The 18,614-nt window shown below is 51.3% G+C and overlaps 1 protein-coding gene and 1 long non-coding RNA gene across 10 annotated transcripts in view; one reads left to right on the top strand and one right to left on the bottom strand.

Moving 5' to 3' along the window:
- The window catches only part of SDCBP2 (syndecan binding protein 2), a 24,264-nt gene extending 16,792 nt beyond the window's left edge, over positions 1 to 7,472 (bottom strand). The window contains exons 1-2 of one of the 2 annotated variants that reach the window (XM_058286825.2): positions 7,385 to 7,472; positions 5,769 to 7,177 (exon numbers count right to left, since the gene is read on the bottom strand). The gene's annotated coding sequence lies outside the window, so the exon portion shown is untranslated. Of the gene's footprint in view, positions 1 to 5,768; positions 7,178 to 7,384 lie in introns of those variants that run through there. The other variant, XM_058286824.2, reaches the window with a different exon arrangement.
- On the top strand, positions 1,981 to 18,614 carry LOC105746648 (uncharacterized). Of its 8 annotated transcripts, XR_001118954.4 has the most exons (5): positions 2,003 to 2,112; positions 7,594 to 7,639; positions 9,470 to 9,823; positions 12,330 to 17,977; positions 18,308 to 18,614. It is a non-coding gene; the product is annotated as an uncharacterized lncRNA (long non-coding RNA). The 8 variants fall into 8 exon arrangements; XR_009183177.2 differs by having other exon boundaries at positions 9,593 to 9,823; positions 12,330 to 18,614; XR_011647302.1 differs by having other exon boundaries at positions 12,330 to 18,614.

Below are 18,614 nucleotides of genomic sequence, written 5' to 3'. Positions count from 1 at the left end.
AATATGAAACTCTTTTTCTAGCTTGTATTGAATAAAACAACCAAAATATTTGGTCACACAAGAGCAAGAGTTATGCTAGGCAGTACTCAGGCAAGATGAGTAGCAGCTTGCCTTTTTAGGGGGTGCTGTCCCAAGTACTCAAGCAACCCTTTGCTGATTTGCATTGCCTGCTTGGCTCCTGGAAGAAGCCAGTTACAGATCTTTGCCCTAGCCCGGCCACCATCTCAACAGGACAGGGATTGTCCTAGGGAGAAATTTCTTTGGGATATGACCCTCTGCCCGTGGCCTACCCCATTGTGCACACACTGTGGGAGACTTTGATGTTAGGAAAGTCCTCAGAAGTTACCATTTGTGGAAATACGCCCTGACACCGGATCATGCATGTATAGCAGATGCAAAAATAAGAGACCACCCCTGCCCTGCTTTTTCTCACATTTAAGCAGCAGTGCAGTTGTATTTTTAGCAGTTGCCCTGTGGGAGAGCAGATAATCAGTGTTCCGCTTCCTGGAAGTCACTCCCAGGCTAGGAGCACACAGCTTTGTCTTTTTGTCTAGGACCCATTCATTGAGGCTTCTTTGGGTCCCAACTTGATACTGGGCTCAGGGGAGTAAGGAAGCAGGTGTTCCTCTCTCAGCCTTTTAGCAGTTCATGATATAGTGGGAAATGGTTCCCTGACAACAATTGTGGCCCGTGTTCTCATTCAGTCATTACTCATCTATTCATTCAAAACATTTATTGAGTGCCTAGTGGGTGCCAGCCATTCTGGACTTGTCTTGGTTGTGCTGGTCCCTCTGCTTGGCACACCAGCCCTTCTCTGCGTGGCACTCAGCTCTAATGCTACTTCTCCGTTTGGCTTTCCCAGGCCCTGTACCACTCTGCCAGTCATCTGGGTCTCCTTGTATGTTCCAACCCTGTCCTACTGCCCCTATTGTCGAGCTACTTAGCATATTAAAACATAACTATCTGTGTATGTTTCTCAAGGACAGGGGCTTTGTCCTGTCCACCACGATAACCCTCCTCACCAAGACAGAGTTTGCTGGCAAATATTACCATTTGATTGAACAAATCAGTGGTTATCCAAAGAAGAGTCTGGGGATTTGTATGGGTGTTTCGAGGTGTCACAAGACTGAGGAGACACTTTTGGCATTTGGGAGTAGGGATGTGGACCTTTTGCAATACTTAGGAGTTCCCCATAACAATTTGTCCTCTGTCCTGCACAACTTTCAAATGTCCTGCCAGACCTTCACTTGGGCAAAAAACCTTATATTGTCTAAAAACTGTTTTATATACAAATATAATAAACTATTTCCCAGGTTCAATATACCCCATATTACCTAGGAATGCACATACCAGTTTAATCGAAGGAAATTATATTTTCCCTTGCTCACCATTTTGGAAAATGACTGGCTCCCTGCTGACCACAATCGGTTCGCCAAGACCAGACACCCATGTCTGTCTGCATTTGCAGCCAACACAGCGATTCCCGCTTGTATACAAAATATATTTAACCTCCGATTCAAAATTTCAAAATGAAATGTTGGTAATAGTTGAATACTGTCTCCTATTAAACCCAAACTTCCTCGTTGTATGTTAATTATCTTTTGAAGTAATCCTGCCTGACTCTTTATATAGTTAAATACAGTCTTTTATTGACAACTACTTTCATTTCTCCTTTATAATAAAGATAGGGCAGTGTACTGGCTTTTTATCCAGTGTGAACCGCCGCCTCGGCTGCAGTCTTTGGACGCCTGCCCTCTGCCGCTACTGCCGGCTTTGCGAAATGGGAATAACCAAGCACAAACATGACCCCCACACTGACCCTCTCGCCGCTCTAACACTCCAGACACCCGAGGCATCCGGCTGGAAGCGGCATCTCCTTGTTACTATGGGCTACGGCGCCTGCGCAAAGACTCCGGGGAACCGGAGGGTGTGCAGCGCCGTCCAGGGCGCATGCGTCCAAGCCAGCTCTGCCCGCAGGTCAGGCTCCCAGGGTGCCCCGCGGTTGCGGGGCGGGGAATTGCGACCGCCGCGTCGCGTGTTTTGTTGGCTGAGTGTGTTTCTAGGGCCCACCCAGCCTCTCTCTTTGACCAGCCGCCCGTGGCCAGGGATCAGGTAAAGCAGTGGGGTAATGGATGGGAAGACTCGGACGGGCTCCGCGCCCCCCCCCCCCTTTGCGGGATGGCAGGCGGTGCGGGTCAAGTAGAGCTTTAAAGGGGCAAGTGTCCCGTCGCCTCCCCACACCCCTGACCCCCGAGGGTCATTTATGGCTTCTGAAGGAAGAAGCACGCGGTTGAGCCGCCTCTTCTTGGGGGTGGGGAACAGCATGACGTCGACTCCTGCGCTCCCCGCGTATTGCTCATTCTGAAAAGGAATCGCTATCGACTCCTTTGTCACCGAACCTTCCACCCTCTTTCCCACCTGTTTCTTTGCCTGGAGGGTTCACGCAGCACTACTAGTCCAGAGATAGGGAGGCCCAAGTTTAGAGTCCGGCTGCCTTTGGATACCACCTCCTGCAGGTCATCTAGACTGAATGCATTTTTCACAAACCCCAACCCCCACCCCGTACTGCCTCTCCACAGCGGCCCCCACCAACTCCATCTCGTGGGCAGAGCCAGAAACCTGGGAGTTAACCTCAGCTCCTGCCTTTCCCTCTCGAAGCCATTCCCAGCGCTTGCACTCAGAATAAATCTTAAAACCTGATATTCAGAGCTCCTTGACCTGGGTGCTGGTAATGTCCCCAGTGTCAGTTCTTCACTCTTGTATATGTACCCTGCATTTCATTCGTTCCAAACTGCTTGCTCACCCAGCTCTTTCATGCCTTGGTGCTTTTGCAGGTGCTCTTCCCTCTGGCTTGAATGCCATTCACACCTTCTTGCCCCCCCTCACACTCCTCTTCCTTCAAATCACTACCTTCCCCAACATCCCCATACCCACCCACAGAAGTAGACAGGCCTCCCTTCCCTAGACCACAGCAGTTCCCCCACTCATGCAGCGCACAAACGGTATAAGCACCGACTGAGGCCGCCTGCATTTCCTTGGTTGGGTTTACATTGCGCTGTATCTCTTGTCTGTCTCCCTCACCGGTCAGGGAATGCCTTTCTCATTTCTGAATCCCCAGTGCCGGGCATCGAGTTAGGGAGTGTTAAAGGAGTGGAGAAGCAAAAACCAAAAACACAGCCTTTCTTCCCATTCCTCCTCTGTGTTCACAATCAAAAAGTAAAAGTCCTTTGAAGAATAACCCTGGGACTAGAAGGAGGAGAAAACACTTCTCCGACAAGGTAGAGTGAAAGACTGGCTCCTACAGTCTGATACTGGGAGAGCTTGTGCAGGTCTGTGCTGGGGCCTTCCTGCCACTGGGGCCTCTGAAAGGAAAAGAACCTATGGAACCCTTCTTTCCCGAAAGAATTTTCCTCTCTCACAGAACTTTCCAGAATTCTCACCCCTGAGTTTCTGTACTTTTTGATATTAAAAGTGATAACACCTACAACAAAACAGCAGTCAGTTCCTCAGGGATCAGCTGCGCTGAAAGGGGTCTTCAGCCCCTGTCTTTGGATTTAAAGTAAGAACATTCTTTGGAACATTTTGTTCCATGAAGCTATGGACTCCCACTCGTTCCTGTGGACAACTCATCCATCCTTCATTAGCAGGTGTGCGGGAGGGAAGCGTGGGTTAGAGTGTCAGCAGAATAGCTCCTGGAAGGCCAAATTAGCCCAGGGATATGTTGAGTCGGGAAGGAAGAGGCTGTTGCTAGGCCACCAGCATGTTGCTAGGCACCCTCACGTCACTGCTGTGCTGAGTGCTGAAGACAAGCTGTGGACTGCTACAAGGAACACAGATGCCCCCCAAAATTGGGGGCAGGGGAGATGGAGCAGGAACAAGGACTTTGGAGACAGGCAGGATGGACTGAAACTGACTTTTCCTCTTGCTTGTGAGGGTAAATCTCTTTTGGGTCTCATTTCTTTGAAATTTGGAAAAACAATACTTGCTTTATTCACAGAATATTGGTGGGGATTAAATAATTTTTTATAAAAGAGACATGATATGTAGGGAAAACATTTAGTACAGTACCTGCCACAGAATAGGTATTCAGTAAATGTTAGCTGTGATTCATTCATTCAACAAATAATTACCGAGCACCTACCAAGTCTCATGTTGTTCTGGGTGCTGACAGTATGGAAGTGAACAAAAGAAAAATTTCTCCTTAAGGAATGTACACACTAGGAACAGAATAGACATGCTGTTCGAAGGTGGGACATGCTGAGGAGAAAAATAAAGCAGGATGGAGAGCAGGGAGCAGAGTGTCCGGAGGTCCAGAAGAACGCCATGGCTGATGTTTGAGCAAAGGCCAAAAAGAGATGAAGCGCCACAGATACCTGAGGAAAGAAAATTCCAGGCAGAGGGCACAGCCATGCAAAGGCTCTGAGGTGAGGGGTCTGTCCATTATGTTTAGAGAACAGCTGACCGGTGAGCCTGAAATGAGTTGATCAAAAGTGGGAGCAGGGAAGCAGATTTGGCCCAACGGTTAGAGTGTCTGCCTACCACATGGGAGGTCCAAGGTTCAAAACCAGGGCCCCCTGGCCCATGTGATGAGCTGACTTGCACGCAGTGCTGATGCGCGCAAGGAGTGCCGTGCCACACAGGGGTGTCCCCCACATAGGGGTGCCCCATGCTCAAGGAGTGTGCCCCGTAAGGAGAGCCATCCAGCATGAAAAAAGTGCAGCTTGCCCAGGAGTGGCAGCACACACACACGGAGAGCTGATGCAGCAAGATGACGCAACAAAAAGAAACAGATCCTGGGTGCCATTGACAAGAATACAAGCACACACAGAAGAACACCCAGCGAATGGACACAGAGAGCAGACAACTGGCGGAGGGTGGAGCAGAGGGTGGGGGCAGGGAAGGGGAGAGGAAAAAAAAGTGGGAGCAGTAGGGGAGCGGGTCCTGGAAGCCCTTGCAGGCCATGGCGAAGGTGTTGGTGTTTACCCTAGTGAGATGGGAGCCCCTGGAGAATTGAGCAGGATGACATGGCCCGGCTGTCACTTAACAGGCCCCGTTGCTGACATGAGAAGATTCTAGAGGGCAAGGGTGGAGGCAGGGAGCCCAGGTGAGGATCAGTGGTGGCGCTATTACTGACTCGGGCCAGCGTATGTAAAGCAGCCAGTACCTGCTGGGGAGCACCCAGCAGGCTCCCTCTAAGCTCCATTTTCCGAGGGCCTGCTCTATGGAGGGCATATTCTGGCCCTCTGTGTCTATTATCTCATTCTCTGAACTATGGGAGTATTTCCAGTCTCCAGATGAGGAAACCAGTTCTTAGAAAGGTAGAGCCACTGGCCCAGTTTCCTAATAGGCTCTTCCTTGCCATAATAGGGAGGCTGTAGATAGAAGCAGCTTCAGGTAGAGAAGGAACCAGAACCAGAGACATGGGCCCTCGGTCCTTCTAGAAATAAGCTCATTGCCTGGCCACAGTCTCTGGTTTCCGTGGCACCTGGTCTTTAGGGGGCCCACTTCAAGGAGCAGAGTGGGCCCTACCTCCTTGAGTGCGTCATGGGCCTTCGGGATGTCTGGTTTGATATCTGAGTGAAGATGTTCACTCGGCCCTCCACTCTGACCCAGGCTGGGGGCAGAAGCCCCAGTTCACGCTTCCCTCCCTGATAGAAGTACCTTGAGAGAAAAGTGCCTGGTAAATCCCAGAAAGGGCAGTTAAGGGGGGTGGGGGGAGTCCTGCTCATCCCAGATCCAGCCAATGTGGGCTCAGGCCCCGCTCTTACCTGCAGGCCAGGTGCTGCTGCAGTCCTCTAGCCACTGCTGAGAGAATCTGTTCCCCTCCCTGGGAGGTGGTGGCCTTGTTGTCCCAGCCAGGTTCCTGTTGGCCAGCTGCCCGCCCCTGGTCACTTAGTCACTCTGGGCAGGGAGGAAGGCCCAGGTTAGACCTGTGGCTGAGTCAATAAGGCAGGCCGCCAGGCCCAGAGGAGAGGTTTGCCTTACTCTAGACTCAGAGGTGGGGTTAGGGGTGCACACAGCTGGGTATGTACCAGGACTTCTTGGCCTTCCCTTGAGAAAACCCAAATTTGAATTGAACTCCCAGTCCTGCCATACCCAGGGAAGACAGTAAACTAGATGGTGGCTTGATGCACATTCAGGGTTTTAAAAATGACCATCCCATGGGGAATGGCTGTGGCTCAATCAGTTGTGCACATGGGAAGTCCCTGGTGTGGTCCCTGGTGCTCCTAAAAACAAACAACAAGCAAACAAATGAAAAAAAACAACACGGGAGCCTATGTGGCTCAGCGGTTGAGCGCCAGCTTCCCACATACAAGGTCCCAGGTACATTCTCTGGCCCTGGTACCTCAAAATAAATAAATAAGTAAATAAGGCCATCCCTGTGGCCTGGCATTTCCTCTTCTACAAATTTGTTTTAAGAAAGTAAGTAGGCAGAGAGGTCGAGGACACGTGTTGCTTATAATAGGGAAAAAATCTGGAACTCCCGAACACCCATTGTGAGAGTCTGGTTAAGTAAATTATCTATGGAAGGTCACACAACTCTTGTCATTGTTTAAGGAAGAAGCTATGAGGAAATGTATAAGATGAAAATTTAGTATTAAGATTCTGATCTTTTGCTTACTTTTTTGTAAAGTGGATCTGCATCGAAAACAGTCTGGGCAGCTATTTGCTAAAATGCAAAGAATCTCTGGAAGGTGGGATTTGAGATATTTGAGATGGAGTTTTCAATTTATACTTTTGTGTGAGTTCCAAGGTGTGTCTTTTTTTTTTTTTAATTTTTTTGCTTTGAATGCTTATGATTTTTGTCATGGAGGCTCAATTAACCTTAATTTCTAAAAAGATTGCCTTCAGTGAGGGCAACCAAGGATAGGTGCTGGGGTAGGAGGGAGATTTTTATATAATACACATTTTGGTGCCTTTTAAATTTTGAGAAATTTGAGTGTATTACCTTTTCCAAAAAGAATTATATAGAGGGGAGCAGATGTGGCTCAAACAGTTGAGCGCCTGCTTTTCACATGGGAGGTCCTGGGTTCAGTTCCCACTGCCTTCTAAAAACAAAACAACAAACAACAAGCAAACGAATGAAAAAACCAACTCAGGGGAGCTGACATGGCTCGGTGGTTGAGAGCCAGCCTCACACACACAAGGTCCTAGGTTCAATCTCCGGCCCCAGTACCTAAAAAAAAAAAAAAAAAATTATATAGAATTGAGGTTAAACAGAAAGGGAGAGGGATTTAGTTTAGATCCTGGTGGGTGTGGTTCGACAAAGGTGCCTGTCACTCTTGGGACCTCAGGGAGGGGCTGGGGACACGTGTATGGCCAGCCCCATGAGGAATGACACAGGCATCTCCCAGGGTGGGGTGAGAGGACCAAGGCTACTCACCAGGCCAGGAGGCCCACGTCACAGTCCCCATGACGAGCCCTGCAGCGCTCCACCCACACTGGGCCTCAGCTCCTGCCTGCTGGTCAGCACCTGGAGGAAATAAGGAAGGAGACACGTCTCTGCTTCCTCGGGGCTCACAGCCAAGAGTCCCGCCCTGGAAACAACACTAACAAAATGGTTGCCACTAACTGAGCACTTACTGCCTGCAGGTGCTTTGAAGGCATCATTTCAATGACTTCGGATCGTCTCTGCCAAGTAAGTGTGTTTGGCACATTCCTACAGTTGGGGAAATTGAGGCACTGAGATGTGAAATCCCTTTCCCAAGTCACACAGCTGGAACCTGGCTCCATGGCCATATTTTCTTTGAGACATGTCATTTAAGAAAGCTGAGGTCTGAGCCATATGGGCCTAAAGCCTGAGATAAATCATGAGTGATGGACTCACCTTGGGCCAGGTCTCCGAGTTCGAAGCAATGCAGAAAATAGAGACCCTGATTGAATCCCATTCACTCAGTCATGGTCTAGAAGGGCCTTTAGAGATGATGAAGGAAACAGAGGCCCAGAAAGAGTAAGGTGCTTGCTATGGTCACACAGCAAGTCAGCCTAGGTCTGGAGCTGGAATCCAGGTCCCCTACCTCCCCCCTACGTGCAGGGGCTCTTTCTTCATCCAGTGGCTTTTATAGCCGCCTCCCTTTCATTCACTTCTTCCCCTATTCCAGCCACCCAGTAATGTCTTAAATTTGAACATTCCCTTGCTCCAAAGTCTTCTGTGGCTCCCTCTCCCTACTGCTTCAAGATCAGGACCAAACTTCTAGGCCTGACATTTGGGACCCCATGTACCCCTCTATTCCGTCTTCAACCTTGTCCCCCCAACACTTCTTTTTTTTTAAGGTTTATTTACTTCTCTCCTCCCTCCCCACCCCCACCCCGGTTGTCCGTTCTCTGTGTCTATTTGCTGTGTGTCCCTTGTCCGCTTCTGTTGTCAATGGCACAGGAATCTGTGTTTCTTTTTGTTGCGTCATCTTGTGTCAGCTCTCCGTGTGTGCAGTGCCATTCCTGGGCAGGCTGCACTTTCTTCCGCGCTGGGTGGCTCTCCTTACAGAGCGCACTCCTTGCGCATGGGGCTCCCCTGTGGGGGACACCCCTGCGTGGCAGGGCACTCCTTGCGCACATCAGCACTGTGCATGGGCCAGCTCCACACGTGTCAAGGAGGCCCGGGGTTTGAACCGCAGCCCTCCCATGTGGTAGACGGACGCCCTAACCACTGGGCCAAGTCCATTGCCGCCGCCACCTCCCCCCCCAACACTTCTAACCTCAGGCTGGCCAGAATCTTCACCACTCCCTCCCCACCTGATACCCACTTCATGCTTGTTCCTGACTCCAAACCTTTGCCTGTGATACTGCTTCTAGAATGCCTTTCTCCTGCCCTCACTCTGCAGAGCCCAACTCATTGTGCTGCTCTTTCCAGAAAGCCTCTCCTGATTAGCCCATCCATGTGGCCTCTGTACCTCTGAGTTCTGGATCAGACTGTCCCATCCCATTCTTTGATTATAATCATGTATTGGCCACATGGCCCTTAGGCTCCCAGTTAGGCCCTCAGTTCCTTAGTGCATGGCCTCATTATTCCATTAGATCCATAGTGGTTCTTATTTTTAAAGTAAAAATTGGAACCTGTGCTCTAACCAGGACATATCTTCTGCTTTGTTGTATATTTCTAAGATCTTAAAAAGTCTAAAGCACAGGTGACCAATGTGCAATAGAGGCTCAGAGTCCCTACGAGCACCCCCAGCAGACCCCAGTGGTCTGTTCCTTACTCCTTGCCCAGAGGCTGCTGATAATGCTCTCATGGTAATGTTGCAGGCGGCTTCTGCCATCTAGAGTCGCACTCTGAGGGCAGGGGCCTGTCCGTGGCTCACTTCTGGGTCCTAGGGCCTAGCACTGGGCTTGGCACACAGTAGCCTCAATAAAGATGTACCGAGTGAGTGAATAAGGGGGCTGGGCTGTGGCATCAGATCTGAATCCCAGCTATGGGGCGATGTGCAGTCCTGAACCTCTCTGAGCTTGTTTCCACATCTGCACATGACAGGGCTGTTTACTGCTTGACCAGCTTGTCCTGAGAATTAAATGAGTCACTCTGGCAGAGCATCTGGGACACAGCTGGCACTCAGGAAGGGCTGGACTTCCTCATGCTATCTGTCTTTGCTGCAAGTTACAGAAACTGAGTTCATCGGTTCAAGTGAAAACGGGTGCTCGTCCCCGGAACAGCTGCCGAGCTGAACTGGCCCTCTGCTGGGCATTGGCACGGCTTGTGTCATCTATTGTTCACAGCGACCCCTGGGTTCAGACAGGGAAGCATCTTGCCCAAGGCCCCACGGCTCAGATGGAGAGGCTGGCCCCGGTTTCCTAAGGTCCCCGTGAGTCAGCCTGAATCGGAACCCAGGTAGGTGATGTCTCATACTCGTGCCCCATTTGGTCCCATTCAGAGGCCTTTGTGCCACTCCCACAGCACCCCAAACTAGTGTCTTGCAGGGGGAACAGCTCACCTGAATGCGAATGCATGGGCTGCTGGGCCTACTCACTGCACCTGTGATGGCCCCTCCTACTTATTAGTCGAATCAGGTAAAGCCCGAGCGTGCTGCTCGGCTTCTAGGAGGTACTCAGTAAATGTGAACTGTAATTGCAGTTAACCATTACCCTCCTAACTGTGATCAAAGGCCAAACACGTAGAAACACCTGCATCCTTTCTAGGACATAAGTCCAGGTCAGACTGGCTGAGACTGTAGTGGCCCCCAGCGGGACAGAAGCCAAGAGCTCAGAAGCATGAGTGCCGTCCTGAGGGCAGGCCCCGGGGCAGCCACCTGGGCCCCTCACCTGCGATCTCCTGCCTGTCAGGTCCTGTGTTTCTCCAGTTGTGGCCCCAGCCACCTGCAGCAGACCTTTGGGGTACAGGGACCCACCTAGACTCCCTGCATCCAACTCTCAGAGTGGGGCCCAGGAATCTGCATTTGACGCACCTCTCCAGGTGATTTAGGTGCAAGCTCCCAGATGAGGACTACTGTTTGCTCCTCCTCTCTGACTCAGTATCTTCTCAGTTCAAGTGTCTATGATGTGCTAAGCCTGGGGCAAAGGGCTTTTGATCCCTTACCTTGTTTAACCCCCAGAACATATCCAAAAGATGCCTGTTGGGGTGGTGTTACTCTTATGTAATGAGGAAACTGGTTCAGAAGGTAAACTGTGGGGCCCAAATCAAAATAGCCGGTAAGTCATGGAGCTTGGATCAGAACCCAGAAGCTGCCTATTTTCCCTTATACAAAAGGGTAATCTCCCATAAATGCTGCCTGTGCCACCCTCTTTAGTCCTGGGCCTGGGTCTGGTTTTGAAATTCCTTGGTGAGGGCTGCTTGTTCCAGCCAGCATTCATGGCCTGAGAGAGGCATGGGTGGGGGGGGGGGCGCATGGAGGCGTACATCTAAACGCTTGGAGTGGGGGTATGTCAGGATTTCAGAGAATAGCCTTAAAGGGAGGGTCTCTTAGCATTCCGGCCTGGCAGGGATATTAGGGTTTGTGGATACAGGCAACAGAAATAGATTTGAGCCATTCAAGCAGGAAAGGAACTTACTGAAGGCTGCTAGGGAATCCACAGATTCTCTGGGTAAGTCGGGGAAACCAGCTTGGAGGCCCCAGATCACACCTCAGCACTGGTCAGTGGGGACCCCACTGCCCCCTGCCATGAGATGCCCACATGGCAGCTCACCCTTCTGACGCTCCAGACTGACCAGTCCCTGCAGAACCTCTGTTCCTGATGGCAGATGCTAGGTGTAGCCACCACCTGAATGGAGATGTGTGTCCCCTGCTTCCTTGGGTCACAGCTTCCCACAAAGGTTTGGGCTGGGGACATGTGCCCAGGCCCCCACTGCAAGGCAGTTGGTAAAGTGCAGATCTGACCTTTGGGTGGCTCTACTGGAAGCCTCAGTAGGTGGGGGATTCCCTAGATGTGGGAAGAGTTCAAAACAGAGCAGCCAATGAGATTGGCAAACATCCACTATGACCAGGACAGGGTGGTGGGAGACCCACCAGATATTCGGGGCCTACGTGTGCCAGGTGGTTCCCATCCATTAGCTCCAATCCTTACTTACAGGAACTGCTTAGTTCACAGGTGAGACAGCCGAGGCCCAGGTCACACAGTGCGTGGGTGGTGGTCACGGCAGGGAACCCTGGTCCAGAGCACATGACCACTGTGATGTGCTTCATGCTTACTGTTTCCTGGGACTCACCCACACTGCCTGCCTGCACCCCTTTCCCCTGCCTCCTACACCCCCAGCAGAGAGCAGGACAACCCCTGGACAACCTTGGGAGGGAGGCAGGGTAGTTATCACCCCAAGTTAGAGAGGGAGAAGGACTTGTCTGGATTGTGGAGCAGCCAGTGCAGGGCTTCTCTCACCCACCTACACACTGCCCCACGTCTTGGAGGGTCCTGGCCACCTTTTTGAAGGCTGAGTGGAGAGCCAGGTGGGAAGAGCCCTCCCTTGTCTCACTTCCACCTGGGGAGATGTGGGTAGGGTAAGGAAGGTGAAAATAACTCTAGAATGAATGTTCAAAGCGCCACTTCTCCAGGTATCTGAGTTGCTTTATCCAAGGTTTCCCCTCCTCCAGTGTTGTAGGAAATATCCTTACTCCTTCCTCCCACCCAAAGATGTCCCTTCCAGACTCTTGGTTCCCTGGGTATGCTGAAGTAATGAAAGAAGCAGCATGGCCCCTCTCTGTTTGGTGCAGTCAGGCCTCTCTGGCTGGGTACAGTGGGGCATGCCATAGGATTGTAAAACCATGGAGATTCATGGCACTTCTTGGAGAGCCATTTTTACAGATTGCAAAGTGAAAGTTAAGTAATAACTAGGAGGCTTTATAAATCATTCATTATATATTAAGACATGTTCCCTGTCTTGCCAGTATTTGCACCCACCGTGATACCTGTACCATCCAAGATGGCTGCTAGTGCTTCTGACGTGACAACTACATTCCAGGAAGGAGGAAACAGATGAACAAAAAGTGCACCTCCTGCTGAGTCATTCTCCCATAGTAAGCTCTCCAAGGGGCTAGTCTACTTACCTAGATGGCAAGCATTTAATCCATGGCCACATTTCTACCAGAGGCTGAAACTTGGAGTCTCTCAGCTGGACACATTGCTGTATAATGCTGGAGTTCTGTTACGAAGGACAAAAGGAGGATGGCTGCTAGGTAGGCAGTCTCAGCCATTCATGCCAGTGATGTGTTGTGGCCTCCCAGCCAGACGGTAACCTTTCCGGAGTCTGTGTCTTGGTCCTTCCCAGGTAGCAACCTGAGGACATTTCCCTTTAATGGAGGCAGCCTGAGGACATCTGCCTTTAATGGAGGGGAATGTGCATAAGAGCCCTGAGTGGGGAATCTGGTTTCAAATCCATGTTCTGCTCCTCTCTGGGCCTCAGTCTCTCCATCTGTCAAGTGGGAGTCACGACTGACAGTAACAGTTCTGGCTCTGTCTGAGGGCTCTGTGCCAGCCTTTGCCACAACATGCTATCAAGACCCTGCCCTCTCTGGGCTCCTGTCTCCACATTTGTCCAGGGAGGGGTTTGGATGCAGTACCTCTGAGGTTCCCCCAGCTGTGCCATCTAAGATCCAGCAAGGGGCCAATTCAGTGCCCCCCCCCCCCCCGAGCCAGACCCTAGACGCCACAGAGAGCCAGGTCTTCGGAGACAGAACATCCTCCATGCAGTTTTCAGCTCCATCTTGATTTTGTTTTCAGGGATAACAGACAACCCTGAAATCTGAGTGGCTTCTAACATGAAGCTTATGTCTCACTCACACCACATGGCCATCAGGGCCGGCAGGGGCCTCCCTGTCTTCTCACTCTGGACCCAGGCCAGTGGAGCAGCCACTGCCTCAAAGGCTGTCAGTAGCCACGGTCGAGGGAAACAGGGTCTCTACCCAGCAATTAAATATTCTACCTGAAGTGACAAACTTGGGCAGAAGTGACCAGGGCTCATCCCGTGACCCCACCTGATCCCAGAGGCCAGGAAAGTGCTGCCCCACCACGTGCCTGGAGGCAGAGATGGGAAGTACATGGTGTTTGGATTGAACTGCGAGTCCCGAAAAGAGATGTTGAAGTCCTATTGCCCCGTACCTCAAAAATGTGCCCTTATTTGGAAGGAGAGTTGTTACAGATGGAATTAGGCAAGTAAAATGAGGTCCTAGATAGGGCCTTTAACCCAGTGGGACTGGTGTCTCCACGAGAAGTAGAACTTTGAACACAGGGGAGACTGCCACGTGACGCTGCCGTGGAGTGCTGGCAAGCCACTTCGGGGAGCCGGGAGAAAGGCACGTGGAGCAGATGCTCCAGACAGGTATAAGAGGAAGCATGACTCTGCCGACACCTTGATCTTGGACATCTGGCCTCCAGAACTTTCAGACGATACATTTCCGTTGTTTTAAGCCACCCATTTGTGGTACTTTGTTACGGCAGCTCTAGGACGCAAAGACACTAGGGGCCAGCCCCTGTTCCAGGGGGTCTGCCAGGTGGCTGTGATGACCTGTGAGGCTGGCAGGGGCAGGGGCGCAGACGCTGAGCCCAGGGACCTACCTGGCCAGCGAGGGGCTGACGGACAGAACCTGGGGCAGTGATAGCAGACACTGCTGCCTCTATCCCAGGCAGGAACCTCAGTTTCCACTTTCGTAAGATCAGGACAGTGCTTTCTAAGCTACGGGGTTTGAGTGAAGAGTAACTGAAATAGATGAATAGGCATGGGGGACAGGCCTTTATGCTTGTGCTTTCTGCAGAAGGCCCTTTGCTCTGCCAGACGCCTTGGGCAGGCAAATTCTACGAATTTGGGCAGGCAAATTTGAAAGCAGGAGCTTGGCCACAGGCGCCTGGGGGTGGCAGCCAGGTTGGAAGGGACAGGGGCCTTATGGTAAGGCTGTGTGTACTTAGAAAGCGCAATATATTCCTAAGATTTCTTTAGACTTTTTTTGTTTGGGATGGTTTTGAGGAGTTGGCGGAGGTAACAGAATGAGAAGATTTGAGGGTTCCTGTGGCAAGATGGGGGAGCAAAAAGAGGGGAGCAGGAGAAGAGAAGGAAGGCAGGTGATGGATGGGAGCATGACAAGTGCAGGGACCTCCAGGGCACGTCCCTGGCAGGTGGCAGCAGCAGTCGGGTCCTTGGAGACTGTGGATGGGTTTCGAGGCCGTCGGCCTTGCTGTGAGGTAAGCCCCACCTGACGTCCTTCTCACTCCTCAAATCTTCAGTAAACTCTGCTCTGCTGACAGGAGGCTTGCTCCTGCACAGTGGGCAGCCCACATGTCACCTTATGTCCACGTTGGGTCAAAGCCACCCTTTGGGCAAGAAAACCTGAATAAGATTAGTGGGCTCTGTGCACACGGAAGCCCCTTCTGCTTCTGTGGGGATGGGGTGTGGAGAAAACACTTCAAAACCCAATACACAGCTGAGGCTGGGATCTACTCTTCCAGCCCCCATCTGGTGCCAAACACTTCCTCTTCTCTGAGCAGAGAAATGCGGGGCAGGGGGGTAGTGGCAGGAAGACAGAGGAAAACATCCGGGTATCAGGTGCTCATTAACTTAGACACACCAGCGTACTCATTTTGCAGATAAGACAAACTGATCCCTGGAAGGGTCCAACAACTTGCCCATTGAAACCCGGCCAGCCAGGGGTGCGGCCTGCATGAGGAGCCACATCTGCCTGCCTTTAGCCATTACAGGAGGGAAGCTGGAGCACAGAGGCGGAGGGTCAGGCCCAAAGTCACACAGCAATTCAGTAGCTGGGCCAGGACCCAACGGCTCCAAATCCTGGTTTCTTCGGGTCCTTCTGGCTGCCAGCTTGGGAAAGCTGCCAGCCCTTTCACTCACCTTTTGCCTTGTGTTGGGGTGCTGGGAAGATTGGTCAAGGTGGGGACAGCCTGTTTTGAGAAAACCACGCAGGCCCTGGCACCAGGGGCTGGCCAGGCGGTCCCCGCCCCTGGCTGGGAACAGCACTGGAGAGCCCACTCTGAGCCAGCCAGCCACTGAGAGCAGCCGTGCTGGCGGTGGAAGGCTGGGCGTGGCGCATGGCGCTCTGCACTCGTTATTTCATTTAACCAACCCCTAGCAGCCCTGGGCGGTGGGTGGGCTCCTCCGAAGTTTAATTTTTTTCCAGCTAGGAAACCGAAGCGAGAGGACTCAGGTCTGAGGACTCTCAGTCCAGTGCTCAAAACTCATGGTGCACGCACAGCCGACAGGAGGGGACATGGCTGAGCGTCCGTAAGGACGGGGTGGGGGAGGGCGAACAGCAGGCCTGACGGTTTCTGCGCTGGGGCTGCGGCTGGTCCCGCCCCGTTCCTGGAGCGGGGCAGGGCAGGAAGATGCGAACAATGGGCAGCAGCACACTGATTCCGGCAGCCCGGGGCTGGGGGGGGTGGGGGCAGTGGGGGTGGCGACACTGGCCTGCCCGTGGCAAAGGCTGTGGGAAGGAGTCTAGCAATAGTCTGGCAGCTGACATTGCTTGTAAAGCACTTACTGACATTGTGTGCCAGGGCCTGCTCTTCGCCCCATTTTAGGCATGGGGAGATAGAGGCACAGAGAGTACGTGAGAGGTGAAGCGAGATTTGAACCCAGGCAGTCTGGCTCCAGATGGGCTGCTCTTACCGCTGTGCAGTCCTAAGGTGTGGAGAAGGCTTGTCCACGCGTCCCGGCCCCACCCCGGGCTCTTCTGATTGGGGGGCCTGGCGTCCCACCACTCCTGCTCTTTCATTAAGGTGTAGTTTCTCTGAATTCTAATTGAGCTAATAGCGGGGTCTCCCAGGGTGGCCCAGGAGTGCTTAAACCCCTTCTCATCTCCCACAGAAACCCCTCAGCCACCCAAATACACACAATCCAGAGAAAACAATGGACTTGCTATGCAAATGAGGCTTCGGGAGGAGCCTCCCGTCCCCGCCCCTCCCAGCAGACGGCTGTGCCGAACCTCACACAGAGAATTTGGAGGCCGCCTGTTTGTGGGGTGATGCCCTTTGAACAAACTGTGGTGATATTCCAGGTTTCTGAGGATCCCGAAGGGATGGAGATCTGGAGCCCAGGGCCCTGGAGGAAGACTTGGGGAGCCCCGGGCTGGCCAGACAGCAGTGGCTCCAGCATCTCCAGAAAGGCTGAATTCAGCAGCTGGCCATGGGGTTGTGCTTCCTGCATTTTACAGAGCATGAGGCCTCAGAGGGGCGTCCTCAACGACTGGGGGGAGGGGGGGGGCGTGGGCATCTGAGCACCTCTTAATCCTTTTTGTTACCTCTTACGCCCTTTTGTCTCAGATTTGTTAAAGTCTCCACAAAAGCTGCAGGGAGAAAGCCCTTTCCCTGGGAGAGGCTGATGGGACAGCCTCCCCAGTCAGGTGCACAGCCCTTGGATCTCCCTTTTTGACTAGCTAGGACCACTGTATGGGAGCCAGGATACCTGAGTTTTGTGTTCTAGTTTCTTCCCTGCCTGCAGGCTGCTGTGCAACTTTGGGCAAGTCACTCTCCTTCTCTGGGCCTCCGGATTCCTAATGCCTACCACACTAGGGACTTACAAGGGCTTTTTTAGCTTTGACAGGTGGTCGGACAAAGATGCTGTCCTCTGGGGTCACCTGAGTGGCCAGGTGTGTGAAAGGAGTCTCTGAACCTCTCTTTCAACACCAATTATGTTCCAAGGATGGATATTTTGGGGTTCCCCAGCACCCATTTCCCCTTCTTATGGTAGCCACCCCCAGTTTTCCTCTGGGAACCGCCTTCCCTCCACTCAGCCACAGGCAGTGGGTGGAGCTGACCCAGACCTGACTTCTAGGGAAGCAGTGGGAGGAGGCTTGGCTAACCCGTGTTCCCTTCCCCACCCTCCAGCAGAGTGGGGTTGGACACGGGATCCAATTCCAGCAACTGCTGAGAAATCTTTACATCAAGTTGGGAGAATTTGGGGCTGGATGGCTGGCAGTCATGCTGGCTCCACTACCGAGAAGGCAGACCTGGGGATGGCAAGGCAGGGACCAGGGCTCGCTGACGCAGGTTCATCTCTCAAAGGCAACTACAAGAGCAAACAAAAGGCCTTTTTCTGCTGAAGCCAGTTTGAGGTGGATTTTCTGTCTCTGGCATCTAGAAGAATCCCAATCTTTTTGTTAGAGTTACCTGATTCTAAGTCATCATCAATCGTAAGATACCTTTAAGGGAAAATAAAAGGTATTTAATAAGAGCTTTCTGGTGAAAAAAGCATATCATTAGATATGTCCTTTAAAAAACTGAGTAGTATTTTTTATTTATAAAAATGCATATGAGCAGTTTTTCACACTTAGAGTCTAAAATTTCTTTGCATGAATTTGGCAATTTTTACTTCTAATTGCATTGTTTTGTTGATGGTAGTTGTCTTCACACTCAACAACCTTTTATTTCCAGGTGGCATCATTTTTAAAATACTTTTTTGTGATAATTAGGGATCCAATTGGGGATTTCCATGGGGCTTGATTACAGCCACCAAAGCAATCAGACAGCAGCCAGTGACGACACTTCTGACTCACCCCTCCTCCTGCTGGCCTGCACGCTCCTTTGGACACCTATTGTGAGACACCTCCTCATTCCAGAAACCTTAAGATCCTGGTGATGGTGCTGGGGCTGTGTGCCAGAACTAGCAAGGAAGTAATGGTCATGGTTACTGTTTCCTGGGGACAGGCTCTGCAGTAAGCAGAACGGAGGTGTGACCTTGCACAGTAATGCCACCACTCTTTCTCAATGGTCACATCTATAAATGGGGATAATACTAACTTCATAGGATTGTTAGGAAGATTTAATGAGAAAAAAGTCAATGTTAAACCCTTAGAACATCATTGACATGCAAGAATTGGCAGTCAACACAACTGTGACTAATTTCTGCGTTTTATTCTCACAACAGCTCTTTGAAGTCAATACGATAATCCCACTTCATGATTTAGGAATTTGAGCTTGGGGAGAAAAAGCGTCATGCTGAAGGCCACTCAGTTGAGAAGGAGGTGATGGATATGCCAGGACCCAGCCTATGTTCTTTCTTTAAAAAAAATTTTTAACAAATCAATTTTATTGATACATTTTAGTAAAGCTTACACTCCATCCCAAGTGTACAATCAGTGGTATTTGGCATAATCACAAAGCTGTGCATTCATCCCTTCAAATATTATGAGCATTTTATTTAATAATAATAATAAACCAAATAATTCATCACC

The sequence above is a fragment of the Dasypus novemcinctus genome, chromosome 24 (genome assembly GCF_030445035.2).
Source record: "Dasypus novemcinctus isolate mDasNov1 chromosome 24, mDasNov1.1.hap2, whole genome shotgun sequence".
Classification (NCBI taxonomy): domain Eukaryota; kingdom Metazoa; phylum Chordata; class Mammalia; order Cingulata; family Dasypodidae; genus Dasypus; species Dasypus novemcinctus.
Note: the sequence above shows the minus strand (reverse complement) of the source record. Positions and strands in the feature narration are given on the sequence as shown.